This window comes from Lactuca serriola, chromosome 7 (genome assembly GCF_051521515.1).
Source record: "Lactuca serriola cultivar US96UC23 chromosome 7, Lser_US96UC23_V15, whole genome shotgun sequence".
Taxonomy (NCBI): Eukaryota; Viridiplantae; Streptophyta; class Magnoliopsida; order Asterales; family Asteraceae; genus Lactuca; species Lactuca serriola.
The window spans coordinates 47,891,761-47,915,242 of record NC_136414.1 but is presented as its reverse complement, the minus strand read 5'-3'; the positions used below and the strand labels follow the sequence as shown (position 1 = coordinate 47,915,242).

The following is a 23,482-nucleotide window of genomic DNA, read 5'->3' as shown; positions in this document are numbered from 1 at the left end:
ACCAACTTCAAATCTACAAGCTTGATCTTCTTCTCCAACTCCTTGATGCAACACCTTCTTCTCAAAACACTCAAAATACACTCTATAAGCTCACACACTCAAGGAAATGGCTAGGGTTTGGGGAAAACGACTCTAAACAGTAGAGGCTGAGGTAAGGGAGGGTTATGAGCTCATAAGGCTGCTTATATAGCCCCCAAACCCTAAATATTAGGGTTTCATCCTGACATAAGTACGCCCAACGTACACAAGTGTACACCCGGCGTGCTAAGGTGGACCTTAGTACGCTTAGCATACTCTTATGTACGCTCAACGTACTCCTTCTTGATCCAAGGTTGCAACCTTAGCCCTTATACTTATCTTGGCTCTACACTTCCAACCCCAAGGACTACAAATAACCAAATAATGATAGTAGAGAGGGTTCGGAAATACCTGCAAAATCTCAGGATGTTACAAACATCATTTCCATATCAATTAGTATAATGACTTGGAATCACTGATGAATATTCTTTATAGGTTCATAATAATGACTAGGAACATAAATATTAGTTACACTTGGAATAAAATAAGTGTAGTAAAACTTACATGGATTTTAGTGAAAACCGGGAAATTATGCTGGCAGAACTACTACCCGAACACTTCTTTTCGTCGGGCTCCTAGAGCTCCACAGTTTCTACTAAAATGTTCTAAAAGTTGGGAAGAATCGAACACAAAGGCTAAAGAGATTTCAGAGAGTTTTGCAGTGAATTTGTGAGGGAATAAGAAGGAATTTGATATCCTATATATAACAAATAGGGGCGCGCATCTGATAAGTGTTGAATGTACTAGTTTTAATCCTACTAACTTAAGCACAAAGACAAACACATGAATGGAAGTGTACCTATCGATTAGCAGATTAGTACAAGTAAGTTGGGTATCGAACACAGGGAACGGTAAACAATTAAAGTTAATACTAATATTATCTAAATAAAACAATATCTAAAAGGGGGGTTTTTCTCTAGTTTTGCAACACTAGAAACTTAAGCAATTACTAAACACTTAAACATAGGACAATTAACAACTAAAAGATAAGCAAAAGACAACTAGATTCAATAAGATAAAAGAGACTTCCGTTTAGATTCGATTCACTTATTCCTATGGTTGATTTCGTGGCAAGTGCAATCAATTAATATATCAATGGTTACCGATTTCTAATATGATTTGGTTCATGTTCACTATTACTAATCCTTTAGCAAACAAGTTAATTCAAACACTGGCCAGTTGATTAAATTAACAAGTTTCCTAGTGTTCAATTTGAATCAAGTAAGACTTGTAATATTATTGAACTAAAGTGGTTGATTCAATTAACTCATATGTGGCTGGTCAACACACATGCTCACACATTAACTTACTTATTTTCTAGTTAACAATATGTTATGTTCACAACACTAGGCATACAATCTTGTTTTCACAAAACTATAAGATTCAAGCAATCAAGAAGATGTTCATGCAACTCAATTAACTTAGTTATTAACAAAAAATAATTATAATTAACACATAAGAATCTTTTAACAAAATTATCAAGATAAATAACCAAATCAATATAATCCAAACCCACTAATCAAACCATATTCATAAGATCATCTAGTATAAATAGAAGTATGAAGTTTTAGCCCATAACTTCAACAAATAACATCATAAAAACGAAATTCATCAATGTAGACATAATGTAAACAAGAGAATTAAGTAAACTACTGATGATTTTGCCTTTAGATCTCTTCAATTCCAAGCCTGTAGTTGAATCTCGAAAACCACAGCTTCTAAGAACCTCTCTGGCATCCAAAAGTCGCTAAAAGCCTCCAGCAAAACTTAGGGTTTCGAATGAAATGTTCTATATATAGATTCCAAAAATCAGCTCCAACTCGTCAAGTTTTATGGACAAACTCACTGAGTTTTTTTTACTTAACACACGTGTATGGTAAGGCACTAATTTATCGGGCTCTTCATCTCAACTCGTCAAGTTGAAGGACCCAAACTTATCGAGTTCGTCTGGAATTAACATTATCTCAAAACACAAAAGTCGTCCGAAATTGTTTATAGTTTTCATAACATTTTGAATCTCGTCAATCGGAGTTACGAGTCATGAGATTTGACCAAAACACTGACGAGGGATCAAGTTGTCCAGCGACATCCTTCTTTCTTCAAAATCCAAGATCCAACCTTCCAATCGCCAATTCCGCTTCCTTTTCCTTCTGAGCATGTCTTTGTTGCTGAAAATGCAATTTTAAACTAATTAAACACCTTTTGTTCATTATTTGAGACAAAAACAACATAAAATATTAAGATAATGCATGAATTTTATAACTAAATATGCTCATATCAAAATATATACCCCACGCTTGACTTTTGCTTGCTCCTAAGCGAAACTGAATTTTAGAACATTAAAACCACATAAGACAATCCCAATCGAACCCAACCATTATGCTAAGACCGAAACACATGCATTTCTGTCTAATTTTTTTTCCTAAGGACCCCCTAACCCTAAATACTCACAATCTTCATAAACATTCGCCCACTTTTTCCAAACAGCGCTCATTTTATGCATCCTTCTGAATCCATCCGCATAAAACTTTCTTAACCTCAAGAAATATTTGGTTAAACCCCCAAGCACATATACAGAAAAATAACTTAGAAAAGAAAATTACAATAAAATAAAATACTTGATAACTTGAATTTTCAATAATTTGTAGCTTTTCTTCATGATATTTCTTCTTTTTCTTCTTAGCTTCGTAGATTCTTTCAAAGATTTCAACACTTTTTTTTCAACCACACTTTTTTCATTCAAACTAAAAACCTAGAAAAACATATGCTTACATAAGGGGATTTAACTTCATCATTTATTGATTAAAGGCATTAGTCTCATGTGCAATGGCTACTTAAGCTTTCCTGTATACATTTCAAGTACACGATGCTAAACATGTTGTGTCCCTCAAACTAAGCGAGGTTGTGTTTTTGTTCCATGAATTCACTAGAATAAATGGGGCCATAAATGCACTATAACGTATATAGGCTCAACTAAACATTTAGTTCCTCAAGGAATCATCAAACACAATACTAGCATGGAATCCTAATTGCTTTTTACCATAATTTTCTAAATTAATCCTAGCAATTTTATATGCAAAAATAAAAAATAAAATTAAACCTAGTATTCTAATTTAACTAACGTAACCAACCTCCTACCACACACTTAATTTATGCAATGTCCCCATTGCATGTTATGCATGATAAAGAACATAAAAGTAAAGAGAGAATTAGAACAAACTCCCCTGGGATAGAAGTTGCGAGGTTGATATTCTTCTTTTTAAGCTTCATCTTCAGCTGACTTTGACATGAGAACAACTCATCCACGCCTTGGGTATCAAATGTCTCATGTGGTTGACAACTCTATATATTCTGGAAAAAGCTTCTTGTAAAACTTCAAAAATTGACTTCAAACATATAGCCAATGCCCGCCTTGAATGGAATCAAACTGAAGACTCAAAAATAAAAGACTGAGAAACTCGCCGAGTTGTATGTGGAGACTCGTTAAGTTGGATCATGCTTAGCAAAAAACGCAAAATTCCTTTGGAACTCGTCGATTTTCAGATGTGCACTTGACAAATTTTTGTCTTTGATTGGGCAATTTCTCCTTTCTTCTTCGGTTCTGATTTTATGTTCAAGGAGGGTATTAGGGTAATACACCTCCGTGTATTCTTCAGTGACGAGACTCCTTTTTAACCATTTTAAGTATTAGACTCAAAGTATCACTCGAATCTTCTAATCTTCTCGTAAACGACTCGACCCCTCACTTTAATTCCTTCACGCTTTAATTATTAGATCTCTCTCACCCTAATTTTCTGCAAAATCAAAGACATAAAACCACATAATAATAAGGAAAACAAACATCAAACTTAAAATTCCTACATTATCCGTAATTACTACAAGAAAAGAAAAAGAAAAAGAAAAGCAAACTCAAACGACAGGTTGCCTCCCGTAAGCGCTTCTTTCTGTGCGAGTCTTGAGCTAGACTCTCAACTTAATAAACTCCTAATAAACTTGATGTCATTCCATCCGTTGCATTGAATATGTTATGTGGACTAATTTGTAAAAAATTTTGCTTTGCTTCTAAAATTGGCCAAAGAGGTTGAATTTATAAAACCCAAGAATCTTGATAAGGGTTGGGACTGGTTGGATACTAATCAGAAATGGATCATGCTTCAAAACTTTCTCCAAAGTTGGAGTCATCACTCCATGCTTCGAAACACAAACCGGAAATACAAGGGGTCACATCGTGGTAACAGTCAAACCATGTTGTGGTTCCTGCAACTCAACTTGTTCTTGTTCTTCGTCTGACCCTTCTGGTAGCAACCTTTCTAGCTCCTCCAAATCTCTTTCTGGATTAAATTCTTCATCTTGTAACTTTAGTGCTTGTGACTCAGATTGCTCTTCTTTATTAGGCAAGATGTTATCTAACCATCTTCCAAATTTCTTGAAATCATCATCTGAGTCATACTCCTCATCTCTAGCTCAAATTCCTATACTACTTCCTCAAGAAAAGTATCAAGAGCATCGATATTCTGAAAATACATAATAATAAGTATTAAAATAGAAAAATTATAACTTTATATGGATAAATCTCAAACAAATGATCGATAACACTAGTAAATAAAATTAACTATTTATAACCGTTCCCCGACAATAGCGCCAAAAAACTTGATAAGCGTTGAATGTACTAGTTTTAATCCTATTAACTTAAACACAAAGACAAACACATGAAAGACAATGTACCTATCGTTTAGCAAATTAGTTCAGGTAAGTAGGGTATCGAACACAGGAACGGTAAACAATTAAAATTAATATTAATATTATCTAAATAAAACAATATTGAAAAGAGGGTTTTCTCTAGTTTTGCAAGAGTAGAAACTTAAGCAATTACTAAACACTTAAACAAATGACAATTAACAACTAAAAGAGAAGTAAATGACAACTAGATTCAATTAGATAAAAGAGCCTTTCGTTTAGATTCGATTCACTTATTCCTATGGTTGATTTCATGGCAAGTGTAATGGATTAATATATCAATGGTGGTGGCGATGGGTGGTGGTAGGTGGTGATGGTGGTGATGGGTGATTGAGGTGGGTGGGGAAGGTGGTGATGGGTGATGGAGGTTGGTGGTAATGGTTGTGGCAGGTGGTGGTTTTGTGGGTGATGGGTGGGGTGGTGGTGATAGGTGGTGGGTGTGGTGGTTGGTGGTGGTAGCTGGTAGTGGTGATGGGTGGTAGGTAGTGATGGTGGTGGTTAGGTGGTGATGGTGGTGGTTTTGGTGGGTAGTGGGTGGAGGTGGTGGTGGTGGTAGGTGGTGGTGGTGGTGATCGTTGGTGGTTGTAGGTGGTGATAGGTGGTGGTGGTGGTCGTTGGTGATGGAGGGTGGTGGGTAGTAATGGTGGGTGATTGAGGTGAGTGGGGGTGGTGGTGATGGGTGGTGGAGGTAGGTGGTGATGATGGTGGCGGGTGATGGTTTTGGTGGGTGATGGGTATGGATGGTGTTAGCGGGTGGTGATGGTGGTGGGTGGTGAAGGTCGTGGTGGATGTTAGTCGTAGCAGGTGGTGGTTTTGGTAGGTGGTGATAGGTGGTGGTGGGTGGTTGTTGGTGGTGGTGGACAGGGCCGGTCCATTGGTTTTCAATGCCCGAGGCGAGATGAGGTAAATATGCCCCTATGTTCAACCCATTACACATAATTTGTAATACAAAAGTGTAATACAGTTTGTATTTAATATATTAATACAAACAAAAACTTGCAAAAATCACTTAAAAACTATGTTTGAAATAATTATTCCATATATATTTACACATAACCATGATGCTTTAAATATCCTAGCTTCATCAGTAAGAATGATCATTTAAAGAAACTAAGACCTGAATAGATTCATCAAAGATAACCATATGCACTATTAACTCTAAATATTTGCAACATAAGCCCCAATGTTTTTCTGACAGGGGTTTATCATAATACGGATTTACATTTGAGTTTTTCAGTTTACATCACGAACAATGAAACCAAAGTGCAAAACAACATTTCCTTAACCATAAATCTGTGTCAAAAACACATCAAAGTCATGGAAAAACACAACTTTTAATCCAGACCAAAAAACAGATTGAATCATTGGGTGAGAAAAACAGCTTAACTAATGCCTAAAATTACAATGTACAATGCCAATGAGACAAACGATAACATTGTACTTCTGAGTTTTTACTTTCTCCGTTTTTAAACATTGATTCCAACCCCAAAACAGATCGTGTTTCAAGATTTAATGAATTTCAAACTTTGAAACTTTAATCCTCGATTTTATTTCCAATCTAATTAAGTCGTTAACCCTCTTTACCTATGAAATCACAAAAAATAAATATTTACAATAAGAATGAGAAATTGAGAATATGTGAATGAAAAATTGAGAATATGTACCGATAGACAGTAGTGTTTGCCAAAAAGAGAACGTACATGCTATTTTATTCTAGGTATTCAACAAAAACCAAAACTATAAACCAAAATCAAATTTAAGAACAATTTACCAGACCTTTGAGGTTCGACAACTTGGCTCAATAATCTGAAATTGTAAACATAATTATTTCATAATTAGAACTTTAGATAGAAACTTATACCTCCTGAATCAACTATACAAACTCATATTAATCAAACAAATTCAGAATGTTAAAAAACCGTTTGAAATCACAAGAACAATAAAACAAACGTAACTCCAGTGTTCCAGCAAATTAGTTATCAAAAATCTGAACTGAGGTTAATCAAAAGAAAAGCATACGTCAAAAGGGTGAAGTGTCAAGTCTGTCTCCAACTCTTGTCTTTCACTTTTTAGAATTGAGTATCCTTAAATTGGGTATGCTTAAGAAATCAGAACAGAGGTTGAGAGGGTATTCATAAATCGATTAAAAGAGGGACGAGGGTATATAGAAATCGTGTGTTTTGATAAAGAAATCGAAAAGAGAGAATTGACTCCTCGTCTTCTACATCTTGATTCTCGAGTGTTGAGTCTTACCGCTTCGTTATTCTAGGCGAGTAGCGCCAATAACAGATTCAATCATTTCAATTATTGTGCCTCTGCTTGCCAACATCGATTGAAATTACTGCATCTATCTTTTTTCGAGTTACCGTCAATAACCGATTGTCGAACATACAACTTATTAGACCAAAATGACGCCCCTTATGATTTGTTGCCCTGGGCCTTTACCTAATTCGCCCATGTATTGGGCCGACCCTGGTGGTGGAGGTATGTGGTGATGGTTGTGGCGGGTGGTGGTTTTGGAGCGTGATAGGTGGGGGTGGTGTTAGCAGGTAGTGGTGGAGGTGGGTGGTGGTCACGAGTGGTGTTGATCGGTAGTGATGAGTGGTGGTGCATGGTGGTGACGGATGGTGGTTAGTGGTGGTGGCGAGTAGTGTTGGAGGTGGTTGTGGGTGGTAGGTAGTGGTGATGGTGATGTCGGTTGGCTGCCGAGTGGTTTTGGTAAGTGGGTTTTTAGTTGTTTGTAACAACCGATTGATTTCTATGAATATTATTTGATAGTTTTAATTAAAAAATTATGTAGTTCAAATTTGTTTTCAAATGTTCTCGCAATAAGAAATATTTTCGATTGAACGTTCTCATATATATATATATATATATATATATATATATATATATATATATATATATATATATATATACATAGGGTTAGGTTCATGTGAGAACAGTATTTATTGTGAGAACGTGAGAACACTACTTTATGTTACTTTTCTGCTATGAATTTTGTATATACAACGTTATGACATTATTCATCAACAAATATATGAACAATCATACATTAATATTCACATTAAAATTTAGTATGTATAACTTTATGACATTATTCATCATCGAATATATAAAGAGTCACATATTTAACATTCACATTAGAATTTACTAAATTACTACATATATATATATATATATATATATATATATATATATATATATATATATATATATATATATATATATATTTTATAGTAGAATGACAATATAAAATTGAATATATTCATATTGTAATTACTACAATACTATACATATTAAATTCAAACAAGAATAATAACATACAAATGGTGTTCTCACGTTCTCACAATAAATATTGTTCTCAAATGAACTTAATTCTATATATATATATATATATATATATATATATGTATATATATATTCAAATTTATTTTAACACACCACCCAACAATACGGCATGTATATAATGTTGTAATGTATATGTTGCATATAAAATTGTTAACCCTTATATCATTGACTTGGAGATGATGTTCCAGAGACTTTAATAAAAGATATATATATATATATATATATATATATATATATATATATATATATATATATATATATATATATATATATATATATATATATATATATATATATATATGGCTTTCAATTGTACCATGTTGTCCACTTCATATGCAATGTTGCACAATAATGATGTAAATGATTTCAATTATTTCATAGTCATTGTAGTTGTTGGGGCGAACAATTATCAATACGTGCAGAAAAGTGAGTGGTGAGGGTGCCCCTATTATTGTAATTGTGGACGTCCTACGAAAGTTATATATATATATATATATATATATATATATATATATATATATATATATATATATATATATATATATATATATATATATATATATATTATTTTTAAACCAAAAAATAACTATTTCATAGAAAAAAACGTTTTGTATTTTTTTATTCTTTTTTGATTTGACTATTTTAAAAGATTTAGGGAAAATACATATTGACCTCATAATCGATTTAGTCCTTATATATTTTTTTTATTCAATTAAGTCCCAAATACCGGTAATCGTATTCAATTTAACCCTTTGACTCGGTCAACAGGTCATCCAACTTTCAAAAATTACATTTTTGGCCCAGATTTCAAAATTTATTACAAATTTGGTCCAAAATTTACACTTTTGGCCCGGATTTTAAATTTTTTTTACAAATTTGGTCCAAACTTTACCTTTTTTGCCCAAATTTTAGAATTTTATTATGAATCATTCTAATTTTAGTTTTTTTTGCAACTTTTTTTCAAAAAATTGTTTCTAATATGTTTTTTCTTTATAAAATCATATTTATACAAAAAAAAAAATATTTTCATATAAAAATCTTATATTTTCTATATAAAAACTTTTTTTAAAATTTTTTTTGTATATGAAATATTTAGTTATAAATAAGTATTTATTAAGTATTAAAATATATAGAAATCCATTTTTATAAAAAAAATGTATACAAAAACGTATTTTACAAAAAAAAAATGTATACAAACACCTATTTTATCTATATTTTTTTTATAAAATCGTGTTTGTTTATATATTTTTTTTAATAAAAAGGTGTTTGAATATTTTTTTTATATAATACGTGTTTGTATACATTTTATAAAATGTATACAAACACGATTTTATAAAATATATACAAACACGTATTATATAAAAACTTATTTAAACACGTTTTTATAAAATGTATACGAACACGTATTATATAAAAAATTATTCAAACACGTTTTTATAAAAAAAAATATAAACAAACATGATTTTATTAAATAAATATAGATACACACCTATTTGTGTGCATATATATATATATATATATATATATATATATATATAAAGGTGATAGGTGTTTGTATACATTTTTTTATAAAAATGAATTTATATATATTTATATACTAAATAAATACATATTTTTATAACTAGATATTTCATATACAAAAAAATTTTTAAAAAAAGTTTTTATATAGAAAATATAAGATTTTTATGTGAAAATATATATTTTTTTGTATAAATATGATTCTATAAAGAAAAAACATATTAGAAACAATTTTTTGAAAAAAAAAAAGTTGCAAAAAAAACTAAAATTAGGATGAATTCATAATAAAATTATAAAATTTGGGCAAAAAATGTAAAGTTTGGACCAAATTTGTAAAAAAAATTTAAAATCCGGGCCAAAAGTGTAAATTTTGGACCAAATTTGTAATAAATTTTGAAATCTGGGCCAAAAATATAATTTTTGAAAGTTGGATGACCTGTTGACCGGGTCAAAGGGTTAAATTGAATACGATTACCGGTATTTAGGACTTAATTGAATAAAAAAAATATATAGGGACTAAATCGATTATGAAGCCAATATGTAGGGACTTTATTGTAGTTTTCCGAAAGATTTAATAGTAATCTTCTATTTTATTCTTTTTCATAAAACGTTAACTTTTTTTTCTGAAAAAAAAAAAATTTTATAATTAGCAATTTTTTCATTTGTAACAACTTTATTCATTGTAGTCATGATTCCACACTTTTTAATGTTGTTGTTTATGGTTTTCCCCATTAAAATCCGAAAAAATATATATAAAGAGAAAAGTTGTTGAATTCAATACCTTTTAAAAAATACATATCAAAATATATTTGAAAAATATTCAAAATTTATGAAGAATAATGATCTAAATTGATTTGATATCTTAGATTGTTTTCAAAATAATCATATAAACAAAACAACTTCCAAACTCCTATATATGTTTAAAATCTAATTTCAAGTTTTATGTTAATCTTGTTAAAACGTTTTTAATCTCAAGATTGATTTAATCTATAATAATCTTATTATATTCTTTAGAGATTGGTTTTCCTGTTAATCGTCAATTAATCATATCAATAATAGCATGATAAACATATTTTCTAAGCATTACATAATTATTCAATTTCAAATAAGAAATTATAGTAGGGATTAACTTTTTAACTGAACCAAAATGGGTTAGTGATAGTTTGTTCGATTTTCATTTCTTAGTTTATAACTTATTCGGTTTTTGATTTTTCGGTAACGAACTGTTTTACATGCGAATGATTTGTATCTATTAACTGTAGACTTTGTGTACTAATTTGAAAATGAATAATTATACAATGTTAAAAGCAATTATTTTTTTTACTTTATGACTAATATGTCTATAAATAAAAAAATAAGTCTCAAAGGAATTTAATGAAATTATTGTAGATCAAATTACTTTTGATAATGAAAATATTTCTAACAGAAAAAACATTAAGTCTAAAATTAGATTTTAGACATATATTAGAGTTTGGAAGTTGTTTTTATGTTGGATTATTAGAACAATCTAAGATGTCAAGTCAATTTAAACTGTTTTCTTATCTTCTACTATCTATGAGTATCTTGTAGTTAGATTTTGATAAACATTTTTTTCAACAAAAAATGAAAACAACCACCTTGTTATTTGTTTAAAAGAATATCAAAGTTGCATTCGTCTTTTAATATCGAGTATAATCAAAAAAAAAAAAAAAAAAAAAAAAATCAAGAGACAACCAAAAATTTTGGTCAAATGTAATATGTTTTTTTTTTTTTTTAATTTACTTTTTCTCCGAAATAAAACAATTGATAGTTTTTTTGAAAAAAAAATGATATTTTTTAAGGTAAATTTCATGTAAAACTGGAAATTATCGGTAGATTTAATGAAAAAACAAATTCAAAAAAAAATCTCTAATAAAAATTATCTTAAAGAAAAAAAATAATCAAAAAATATAAATTTTTTATACAATTAATTATATGAATCTCCACATGTTGTGCAAAATAGAAACTATATTGTTAAAATACGTTAGAATTTACGATTTACCTACATTTTTATGTCATTTTCCATATCGTTATCCAAGACTTTTATAAACACGTGTTTCTCAATGAAACTGACTAAACAATAGTTTTATTAATTTTTTAAAATACAATATTTTTTGTAATGTATCCAATCGTAATAAACCACATAAGTAATGTATTAATATTATGGTGAAGATCATAAAATTAGATCTTTTATAGAGAATATATGTTAAAAGTTACTTTATAATGAAGTAAAAAATGACATTCTAAGACAAAAAAAATTGTTGAATATGTCATGTGTTTATGTTCGATTGCAACAGAAAGTTATATTTTAAGGTTGATAAAACTTACACGGTGTTAACGGTATATCCTGATATATCAAACTTTATATATTGAAAGTTATGATCTAAAAATAAGTTAAGTTGTTCAAATTTTAAAATAGTAATTATAAATAAACTAACAATATAAATAAACAGATGGTTAGTATTATATATATATATATATATATATATATATATATATATATATATATATATATATATATATATATATATATATATATATATATTGAATGTTCTATTGTTCTATTATTCATTAAACTTAAGATTTTGTTATTTGTGTTTTTATATATTTTTTAACATTGTAGTCAAATCATATTTTCTTTTCTTTATTTAAAACTCGTCATTATTGTAGAGATGTATCATATTCATCCATTATTAACAAATTCATAGAACATAATAAAAAACACAAAATAATAAGGATGGTTTTATAATTAAAATAATTTTTTGTTTATTTATGGTTTTTTCGTATTACATTAGAATTGAATACCTCATTATATTATTAAAACATTACACACACATAAATATATATAATAACAAATTATATGTCATAAGTACCAATAAAGTAATATAAATATATATATATAAAAAAAAAAAAAAAAAAAAAAAAAAAAAACCTTATGAGTTGCACTATAAAAAATGGTGGAGTAGTTTTAATAATTAAATAAGATAACTTTAAGAGTTATAGTTAGGATTGTAAACGAACCGAACAGACATGAACGATGTTTATTCATGTTTGTTCGTTTAAGTTAGTCGAACAAATAAACGATCATGAAAGGATAAACAAACGAGTTTTTTTTGTTCATATTCATTCGTTTAACAAATTGTATTGTTCATGTTCGTTCGTTTATGTTCATGAACATGCTAAACGAACATAAATGAACAGAGATAAAAAAAAAACATAATCGAAAATATATGAACGTATAATATATTAATATAATCAAACACAATTAAGCATATATGAAAATAAAAGAAAGTTAGATGAACGAACATTAACGAACGTAAACAAAAAAGATAAACGAACATTCGCGAACACAACTGAACGAACGATACAATTGTTCATGTCCATTCGTTTAACTAAACGAACGAGAATTTGTATGTATGGTCATTCATTTGTTAAATAAACAAACATAACTGAACTTCTCGTCGAACGGTTCACGAACAGTGCATTTAACGTTCATTTCGTTTACAACTCCGGTTATAGTGATTTCAAATGAATATGCTTCAAGATAAGAGGGTTATCTTGGACCATATTTAGTGGATAAATTCTTTTATAAAAATTATATAATTTGAAATTAAAATTAAGCATTTATGTTTAAAACTACATTTATAGATTGCTAACTATTTTATAAATAGTAATTCGTTTTGTTTATTTTTATTTTTTTTGCTTTTTAACCTTTATTCACATTTTGATATAAGGTTTTTATTTAACTCATATTTGAATAAAAGAAATTAAGCTCAATAGTTGTTATATTAAAGCGTTAATAGTTTACATAAAACAACATATTTAATAAATTAAGTATTTTATTATAAAAGATAAAGAGTTATCTTTTATAAATAGATTAATAAAGAAGCTTAATTTATTAAATACAACTATATATATATATATATATATATATATATATATATATATATATATATATATATATATATAGAGAGAGAGAGAGAGAGAGAGAGAGAGCTAGGTTCAAATGTTTCTAGCAACTATTGTGTGCATGAATGCACCAATAGAAATTTAGGAAAAATAAATAACTAAATAAATCATTTAAGGGTATTATAGTAATCTTTGCATATTTAATCATGGTAGATAATTAATATGTTTATTATTCCTTTAAATATGGGATGCCAAAGTCAAAATCTATTGAAAAAAACCCTAGCCGATTCTTTTTCTCTTTCTCTAGAATCCATTTTCACGCTCCAAAAATCATCACCGCCATCAAAATTGAACCATCATTCAAGTTGATTTTGTAATTCGTTGGTGAAGTCCAACTGCTGAATCGATGGTTTGAAGGTTGGTCTCTGCCACCAACGTAAGTTTATTTGATTTCTGATTCTTCTACTTCTTGATTGCTTGCAATTCTTCCGCTGAATGTTACTGATTTATGATTCTTCACATGAACTTTCCATTTGATTTATTCACTGATTTTTTATTCTTTGATTTCTGATTATCTTTCCCGTTGATTTCCAATTTCACTAGTATACCCACTGTGCTCTCATTCTTCTTTAATTTTAAATATCCATCATTCAACTTGATTTTGTAATTTAGAATCTGACTTAAATAATGATAGATTGTTCTTGATTTTCATTTTTTTTTATACTTGATTGTTCCTGATTTTCCATTTGTTTTTTTATACTTGATTGTTCTAAATTTGGCTTGTTTGATGATAATGTCTAACAAGTGTTTGTTGAATTGTCTGAAAGAGAATCTAAAGAATTTAACCTTATGGTAAGCATTCTATCATAATTACTAGCAACACATGTTTTATGTAATTGTTTAAAAAGGTAATTAATTTGTCTATGTATTATTTTGGTTCAATTTGTGATTCTGAATTCTAATTTCTATTGTCCTACGTTATTGTATATTTGGAATCTAAAATTATATTAGCAGTAAATACGATACTTTTGAATGTATTCTATGTATTTTGTTAGAATGTATTCTGCCATAATAAAATCTATGTATTCTGCTAGAATGTATTATATGTATCCTTTCATATTCTATGTATTTTACCAGAATATATAAAGTGATAGTTAATTGCAAGTAATGTAACATCCATAAATTTTACACCACATTTAAACTTTTCAATCGTAAATAAAAACCAAATAGCATTGTTTACAAAAATGTTTTCAAATCAATATCCATCAGAGTGTCCCAAAATCATAACATAAGGATGAGGAGCGGTACAGTCATGTCTTCGCCTTGCCATGATCTCCTGAAGTAGCTGAAACAATAAACTGAAAACTGTAAGCCCGAGGGCTTAGTGAGCTACCCCCAAAATACCAATACCACACTAACAATACCATATTAGTAATAACCAATCAATCAACATGCATATTGGGCCATCGGCTTGACTGGTCCGCCCTACAGGGCCTACAGTCTATCTGGGTCTATACCGAACCTTCGGCATGACTGGTACGCCACGTGGGCCTCCAGTCTCCCGGGACAGCTCATAGGGTGTGTTGGCCTACCGCACAAAGCAGGACCGTGCGCATAACTATCATATATTGGCATATCTATCACTGGTCATCAATCATAGAATTCTCTCGTAACTAGAGTACCGACCTAGCAGGTCACTAACATACCAATCCCTACGGATCATAAGAGCATAGCATACTGTCTACCCTGATTCTGGTCTAACAGATCATAACCACATATAGCATACCGTAACAATAACAACTAAAGGGCCGACCTTGGTGCCGTAGACTCTATCAATATAGTGAGGATAACTCACCTCGCAGATGTCGACTCGGAAAGTAAACCCCAACTCTACTTGACACCGGTTCCACCACCTAGTATCTTAGTACAATATACTTGTAAGTCCTCAACCTTCTAAGGTACTCCATAATCCACTAGTCAACCCCTTGATCAAAGTCAAAGTCCTCAGTCAAGGTCAACATTCCATGTTGACCTCAACTCGCTGAGTACCCTCGACTGCTCACCGAGTTCCTTGAAGCACATTCCAACTCGCCGAGCCATTAGGGTGACTCGTCAATTTCCTTCGATTCTCGATCAAACTTTGAGGCCACCCGTCGAGTTCCCTCCTTGCAACTCGATTGATACACACACATACATATCCAGGAGAAAACTCATTTGACTCGCCGAGTTGTTCTTCAACTCGTCGAGTCTATGACAATCATCATCGAACTAGCCAAGTTGTTCATCCAACTCGTCGAGTTCACGGTCAGCTTCATGTGACTCGCCGAGTCAACCTTGTGACTCGCTAAGTCCATTCAGTCCTTTTTTCATACAGAATTATTTTGAGCCATTCATCGACTCCAAATCACAGATCCAAGCTACTAGGGCATGCTTTTCACGTAAAGTTGCAAACTTTACATGCATGCATGGCTATAAAGGCTCTAAATGCCTATTTTAAGTTCTTAATGGAACTTCATGCTCAAGAGGGACCTTAATCATGACCAAAACTGAAACTTTATGCTTCTAGAGTCCAAAGAGGGTCCAAATATGAAGTTACAACCTCAGATCTAGCCCATAGTGATGGGTTTTTGGTCATAAGACATCCTATGTGCTCATACAAACCCTAATGCTTGGATCTAGGTTTCTCTATTGTACATACTTTGAATCCAAGACTTTGAACCCTAATTCTAGCATATGGAAATCAGAATTCACATGTAATTAGGTTTAAGAACATACCTTGATTGTTATATAGCAATAACAATCCAATTCCTCCTTGAATTGACCTTGGAAAGCTGAGAGTCACAAGTGTCACTCCTCTAATGGCTTACAAACACCATAAGCAAGTGGAGAAGGTATAAAGAGAGAGGAGGGAGGTTAGCATTCGTCCTTAGGACCTATTGGGAAGGGTTAGACGAATTCCTAAGCCCTAGGGGGTTTATATAGGTGTAAAGATTAAGGTTTTAGTCCTTATCCTTATCTAGTTGCTTGTCCACCAAGCAACCATAAGATAAGTCCTAGAAACCCTTATTCTAGTCGAATTCTAAGGGATTTACACCTCAAATTCGTTCACCATATATATAAGATAATCCTTACCTTATTTTGTAACTATCACATAATTACAATTCAGCCCCTCTAGTTTAATTAATTACACTTGATCACAAAATTAATTCTTAATTAATTATTGACCAATATTAATTAAACAAATATGATTTCTCCTTTAATATATTATTCTTATAACATATTAATAAATCATAATAACCTCTCTCTCTTTATTTATTTCTCCAATCAAGTTGCTTTGGTGAAGGCAACCTAAAAGGACCATGCACCATCGGGTCAAGTACATACCAAAATAGTTATGGACTTAGACACTAATCCAACACATAGCTTATCTTTCCAACTTATTATCTCACTAAAAACCCTAAACTCAACCAATAGAATAGATTCACAAGGAAAAAGGCAATGTGATTACCTCTAGAAGATGATAACTGAGATAAGAGTTGATTCTCACACTCTACTAGCTCCAATCTCCTTCTCCCACAAGCCTTCTCCCTCCAAAGATCCTCTTGTCATGCTTCAAACATACAATGGGCACACACACACACGCGCGTATTAGGGTTTTAAGGGTCTCTCAAAGACTACAAAGAGGCCAAAGGAGGCTAAGGCTCCTTTAAATAGTGGTGCATACCCCGAAATTTAGGGTTTCATCTGCCAACTCCTACTCGTCGAGTCCCAATATGGACTCGTCGAGTAGTTCACTTAACATGCGATCCCACCCCGCTGCTACTCGACGAGTAGGTCAACCAACTTGTCGAGTAGAGCTTAACCCAATAAATCTTATTTAAACAATACCTGAGAATCGGGGCGTTAGAAGTAGCATGTTTTTAACCATTATTAGTTTTTATTCTATTTGTGATAGGAATGGCTGGAAGAATGCATTGAAAACCTAATAGAAATAACTTGAAGAATGAATAAAGTTTGATCATACTCACAATTTAAGAATGTTGTTATTTTTTAAGAATTTTATTCATTTTTGTTGATATTCTTTTAGAATATATGTATAATTATATTAAAATGTATAAGACTTTTAGTCTGTAAAAATATATATGCATTTGTGTTTAAGTTTGGATTTATAAGAATATATTGGAATGTTGTTATTTTTCAACCTCGGATTCAAGAATTTTGTTATTTTTCAATAATATTCTAATAGAATAAAATTCCGAAAAAACATCATTTTAACAAAAAAATATTCTGACAGAATAAAATCAGTTATGTTTACAAATTACGTTAGTATTAAAACTGAATTAATTAAAAAAATTCAGATTTATAAAATTTGGAGAATTAATTATCCCTAAAAATCCGAAAATTTCCTATTATATATGTAGTTAATTCTCATAAATACTCTTTTTCTAAAAATTTATGGGATTATATGGTACATATTATCATATTGTAATATCATACACTCTCAAAACATGTCCATTGATTAATTTCATCCATTGGTCCAGATCTGTGCATTCTGACACATAATAGTTAGTAAAAACAAAATAACATAAGCATATATATATATATATATATATATATATATATATATATATATATATATATATATATATATAGGGAAAAGATCAAATGAGAACGCTTAAAAGGTTGAGAACGCGAGAACAATTATGGACCAATCATTTCATAAGGGCATAAAGGGAATTTTACCATGTAATTAATTATGGATAAGTAGTTACGAGTAGTTAATTAATCCTACAATCATGGGATGTATTATGTTCAATATTGATTTTTTTATATTTTTTATTAAGGATAGTTAAAAAAAACATTTTTATAAAATTTTCTTTCAGAGTTAAATTTCAAACTTTTTTTTGGGTATGTATCACACGATTAATATAATTTCATTCCAAAATGAATAGAAATCACATTTTAAAAGAAAGATTAAAAAAAACTTTGTCTATTTTTAATTAAATTTAAAGAACCAAAAATATTAAAAGTTATATTACATGATTCAAACCATTTCAATCATAATGAAATAAAAATAATTTAAAAATTATAATGATTTTATTTTTTACTGTATTTTTATATTTATTGATAAATCATTTGTCTGTTGTATTCATCAATGATTATGTATATTCATTAATGACTATAGGTAACAGATAAACATTATAATGAATAAAGCGCCATACAAAAATAAAAAAGAAAATAATACAATTATAATCATAAATTTATAAATTACAATACATTGATAGAAAAAACAATATATTTGTTGTAATTTTCCTTAAGGCTACCATAACACACAAAAACAAAAAGGGGTACATTTGATCATTCTTATTCTTGGATTCACACCTGCAAAATCAAGCTCAAATATATTATAAGAAAATCACAAACTATTCTTCACTAATTCACAAAATGAATGTTTGTGTCTCCTTCTATAATCATACATAGAAGAGGCAATAATTTACTATAATCTTTTATATTATAGTATTATTCATCTATGATTTATAGTTCTATTTATTTATGATGAAAATCCCTTTCCATTTAGAAGAAAATTACTCTAAGAGTGTGCTTTTTTACGCAGATGCTTTGTTACATTTAAAATAACAACATAAATGAAGAATATTTAACAAAAAGAAATAAATTAAATTTAGCAACAAGCCATTGAAATCAAGTCTCATCCCTTCACACACATATCCACAAATAAACAGATTTATAAAACACATGTCCACAATTAAGTAGATTTAAAATTATAAATGATTAACACTTATCAGACTAAATATCTATTATAATCTCTTGGTTTAATTAAATTGGGACGTGTAATCTTTCATGAATGAAAAAGAGCAACACAATCATATGTTAAAAAATAAAAATCATGATCAATTTATAACCTCACACTTATTCAGACAGTTACTCTTAAAACAAATTAACAAAGCACAACCAGGAAAAAAATATGAAAATTGGAAGATTTACCGTGACTCTAACTCTGATCAGCAACTTATTCACATCACGAGACTTTGTCAAAACTACGAATTATGAATCAAGAATAATATAAAAAAATTTAAAAAAATATATATACTAGCATGATGACAAAGAAACCTGTCAAGAAAGCATGAACACCAGAAAGGGGAATCTGATGACGATTTTGAAGATCGATCGGGGAGGACGAGAAGGCGAACTATAGGTGTGGCGGAGGTGAACAGATGTGTCTTGGGTGGTGGTGGTGGTTTAACGGTGGTTAGTGGTAGTGACAGGTGAGGATAACGTCGCACAAAATTGGTGGCGATTATTTTCCAGCTTATTTTTTGTTTCAAAACCCGCTCTCTTCCGATCAATGATGAAGGCTGGAAAAAGAGGATGAAGGCAAGCGGTGGTGAGATATGGATAGCAATGGCGGCATAAAGTGAAAAGGATGGGGTGTGCGGCCGACAATAAAAAGCAAATAGATTAGGGTTTATTTATGTAGTTAACTTGGATTTCCTAAATTATAGAAATTGTCGTTTATTTATATTATTTGGAGTTCCTATTATACCCTTATCACCATTTTAAAGCTACATATTTAACCCATCAGTTTTATAATTTACATAAATGACCCAGTTATTAATAGCCTTAGATCTAGTTATTTAGAAGGTTATAATCTGTTCTCGCGTTATCAACCTTTTAGGTGTTCTCATTTGATCTTACTCCTATATATATATATATATATATATATATATATATATATATATACTAGTTTATAACTCGTGAAAATCATGGTTATAAAATTAATTAAACTTTTATAAAAAAAAATTATAAATATTAATCAGTGATTTTAAATGAGTCATTTTAAATAAATTATTAATTAAGAGATATATCAAAATTTTAAAGTTATTAAAACTTCAAATTTAACATATAATTAGAAAATGTAAATTTGAATTTTGAAATGAGTTGTCTAATATATCTACATGACACATGACATAATATTAATAAGAAGTTGTATTAGAGTGACACTTGACAAAAGTAGATTAAAACTATTCATTTATTAGAATATGGATATATATATATATATATATATATATATATATATATAGAGAGAGAGAGAGAGAGAGAGAGAGAGCGCTATGTTCAAATGTGGATTGACATCTATTGTGTGGACGTGTGGATAATGTTATTCTATGAGAATTACAAAGAAAATATATTGTTTGATAATATGAATACGTTCAATCTTATATAATTATTTTAATTATTAAGCATTTTCACTAGTTGAACCGTCGATAAGGTTATTATACACTTTTTTTTAAAATTATTCTCATTCTGTTAGAATGTTATCAAGAGGTTTATTGAGTTGTATTCTGTAATAATTAAAATAAATAAAAAACGATAAATGAGAACAAAAATGAATTAGAATTGGTGAGAATCCATTAAAATAACAATAGTTCTATGAGATTGAACGTATTCACATTACTAAACAACATATTCTCTTAGTAATTTTCATAAAATAGCATTATCCACACGTCCACACAATTGTTGTCCATCCACATTATAACCTAGCCCTATACATATATATATATATATATATATATATATATATATATATATATATATATATATATATGTATGTATATATATAACCATTAATAATTTCGGAAATTGAGTAATCTAACCCTTATAAACCACCATTTTAACAAAAATAATCAACAATTTGATTTTTGGAAAAATGATCACTTGCTCCGGAACATAGCATTTCGGATATGTGGTATTCGTTCCGGAGTACCTACTCCAGATTATAACCTCAGTCTTTGTTTATTTTTGTTTCATATATATATATATATATATATATATATATATATATATATATATATATATATATATATATATATGCATTCGTGTGTGTGTGCTTAAACCCTTACCTTCAATCAAGTAATTTGTAATTATCTCTTATAAAAATGCTTCAAAATGGGTTACCTAGAGAGTCAGCACTGGAAAGTTTTAAGAACCTGTCTCGTCATAACCTTAGGCGAACTAACACACATACTTACACTCACATCAAAATTGATTTGATGGACCGTTTCGAAATTGTTTTGTGGTTATTAGATGGGTGGTATATTTGTGTTTTTCAGTTTTCTATTGTTTCTTCAAAATATATAATGTTTCTACATCTAAATTAATTAATTTTTGTTCCCAAAAAAATACAAATCCATGCATTCATAGGCTGCTTCTTGCCTGCCATCTTCATTGGTAGTGTCCCTCCTAGAGGGGATTACCTAAAAACAAGGTTTGTAGCGGTTGCTATCGACGGGAACAACCAGACCCTCCCTATAGCATTTGGTATGGTTGTGGAAAATAATCTCTAATGTTGTACCTGTTTCCTTATGAGGTTAAGAGAAGCTCTGAGACTGGGTAGGGAACTATCGCTCATAAAAAAAGTGGACGATGTCGTTAGTTCTTGCATAGAGCATGTATTCTCTGATTCTTATCATGGGTATACTTCTAAAAGTGTGTTCAAGTATATGCGTACAAGAGGCATCTCTGGCAGAAAATTACAACCTTTGTTATGGATGACATCCAGTTCATATATTGTGTCTGGTTTTTTAAAAAACTTTTTTCGGTTGTCCCCTGATGCTTGTGAAATGCTTGCCAACATCGGTCATGCGAAATGGGCAAGAGCCTCTTTCCCTAACATCCGTTGGAACGTAGTCAACTGTAACATTCAAGTTTTGGTAATTTTCTATTTAAGTCCCTAATGTGAAATTTCTTCCAATTTGGCCCCTTTCTTAGTACGCGGGGCATACTCATTGAGTACGCTTAGCGTACTAGCCACAGTTATGGTCGCGGAGCTTGACCGCGTACGTTGGGTGTACATGAAGTATACATGGCGTACATGTGTCTAAGTCAAACCTGAGTTTTTAGGGTTTGTAGCCTATTTAAGGACCTTAAGTCCCCCCATGTCCTTTACCTTTTCAACCTCCATTGCCCTTAATGTGCAAATCTCGAACCCTAAACCACCTTTAGTGCATTGTGAGCTTACTTGAGAGTTTTTGGCGATTCTTTAGAGTTTTTAAGAAAAAGGGAGCTTGGCACGAACCAATGTCACACCCCCGAACCAGACGGCGGAAACGTCCGAGGGATCAAGTGACTTTAATTGAATATCATCACAATAAATATAATGAATCATAACATAAACGTCACCATGCGTCAATATATTACAACTGGAATTGTTCACATCAAGTACATTGTTTAAACATTACACATTCATAGCATAAATTGTTTGAATGCTTGCAACAACATAACATCTAACATTACTTCATATTACTCTTCCGCTTACCTGTTACCTGAGAATACAAGTTATTTTGGAAAAACGTCAACATATGAAATGTTGGTGAGTTCATAAGCAATGTTGTGATAAAATGACACGTGTAGTTTGTAAAACCCAGAAAATCCGATATTTTCTTAAAAGACTTTTGTTTATCAAAGTGTGAAGATCCATAAGTTGATGCATGAATGATTTCAAAACATATATATATATATATATATATATATATATATATATATATATATATATATATATATATATATATATATATATATATATAAGGGTAATTTTGTATTATAGTTATTAAATTTCGAACGAGTAGTATTGAATTCCTCTGAAAACCCGATGTTTTCCGATTGTTGAAATGTATTCGTGATTACTGATTTTTGTATTGTTTTAGCGAATGAATATTGATTAGTCCACATTGTATATCGTCCTAATTTTGTCTACTTTGATTTCTCGTAAGCCTTAAAGAACGAAGGGAAGGGGAGTATTCTGTCCCATTACTATCATAAGTACCTTAGGCTGTTGTGGATGCAAAAGACAGGA

The 23,482-nt window shown here is 30.2% G+C and overlaps 1 long non-coding RNA gene across 1 annotated transcript; it reads right to left on the bottom strand.

Annotated features, from left to right (window-relative positions):
• Positions 1-18,838: 18,838 nt before the first annotated feature.
• On the bottom strand, positions 18,839-20,121 carry LOC145064983 (uncharacterized). The gene is made up of 2 exons (XR_013688185.1): positions 19,615-20,121; positions 18,839-18,993 (listed from the first exon to the last, which is right to left on the bottom strand). It is a non-coding gene; the product is annotated as an uncharacterized LOC145064983 (long non-coding RNA).
• Between the last annotated feature and the right edge of the window lie 3,361 nt (positions 20,122-23,482).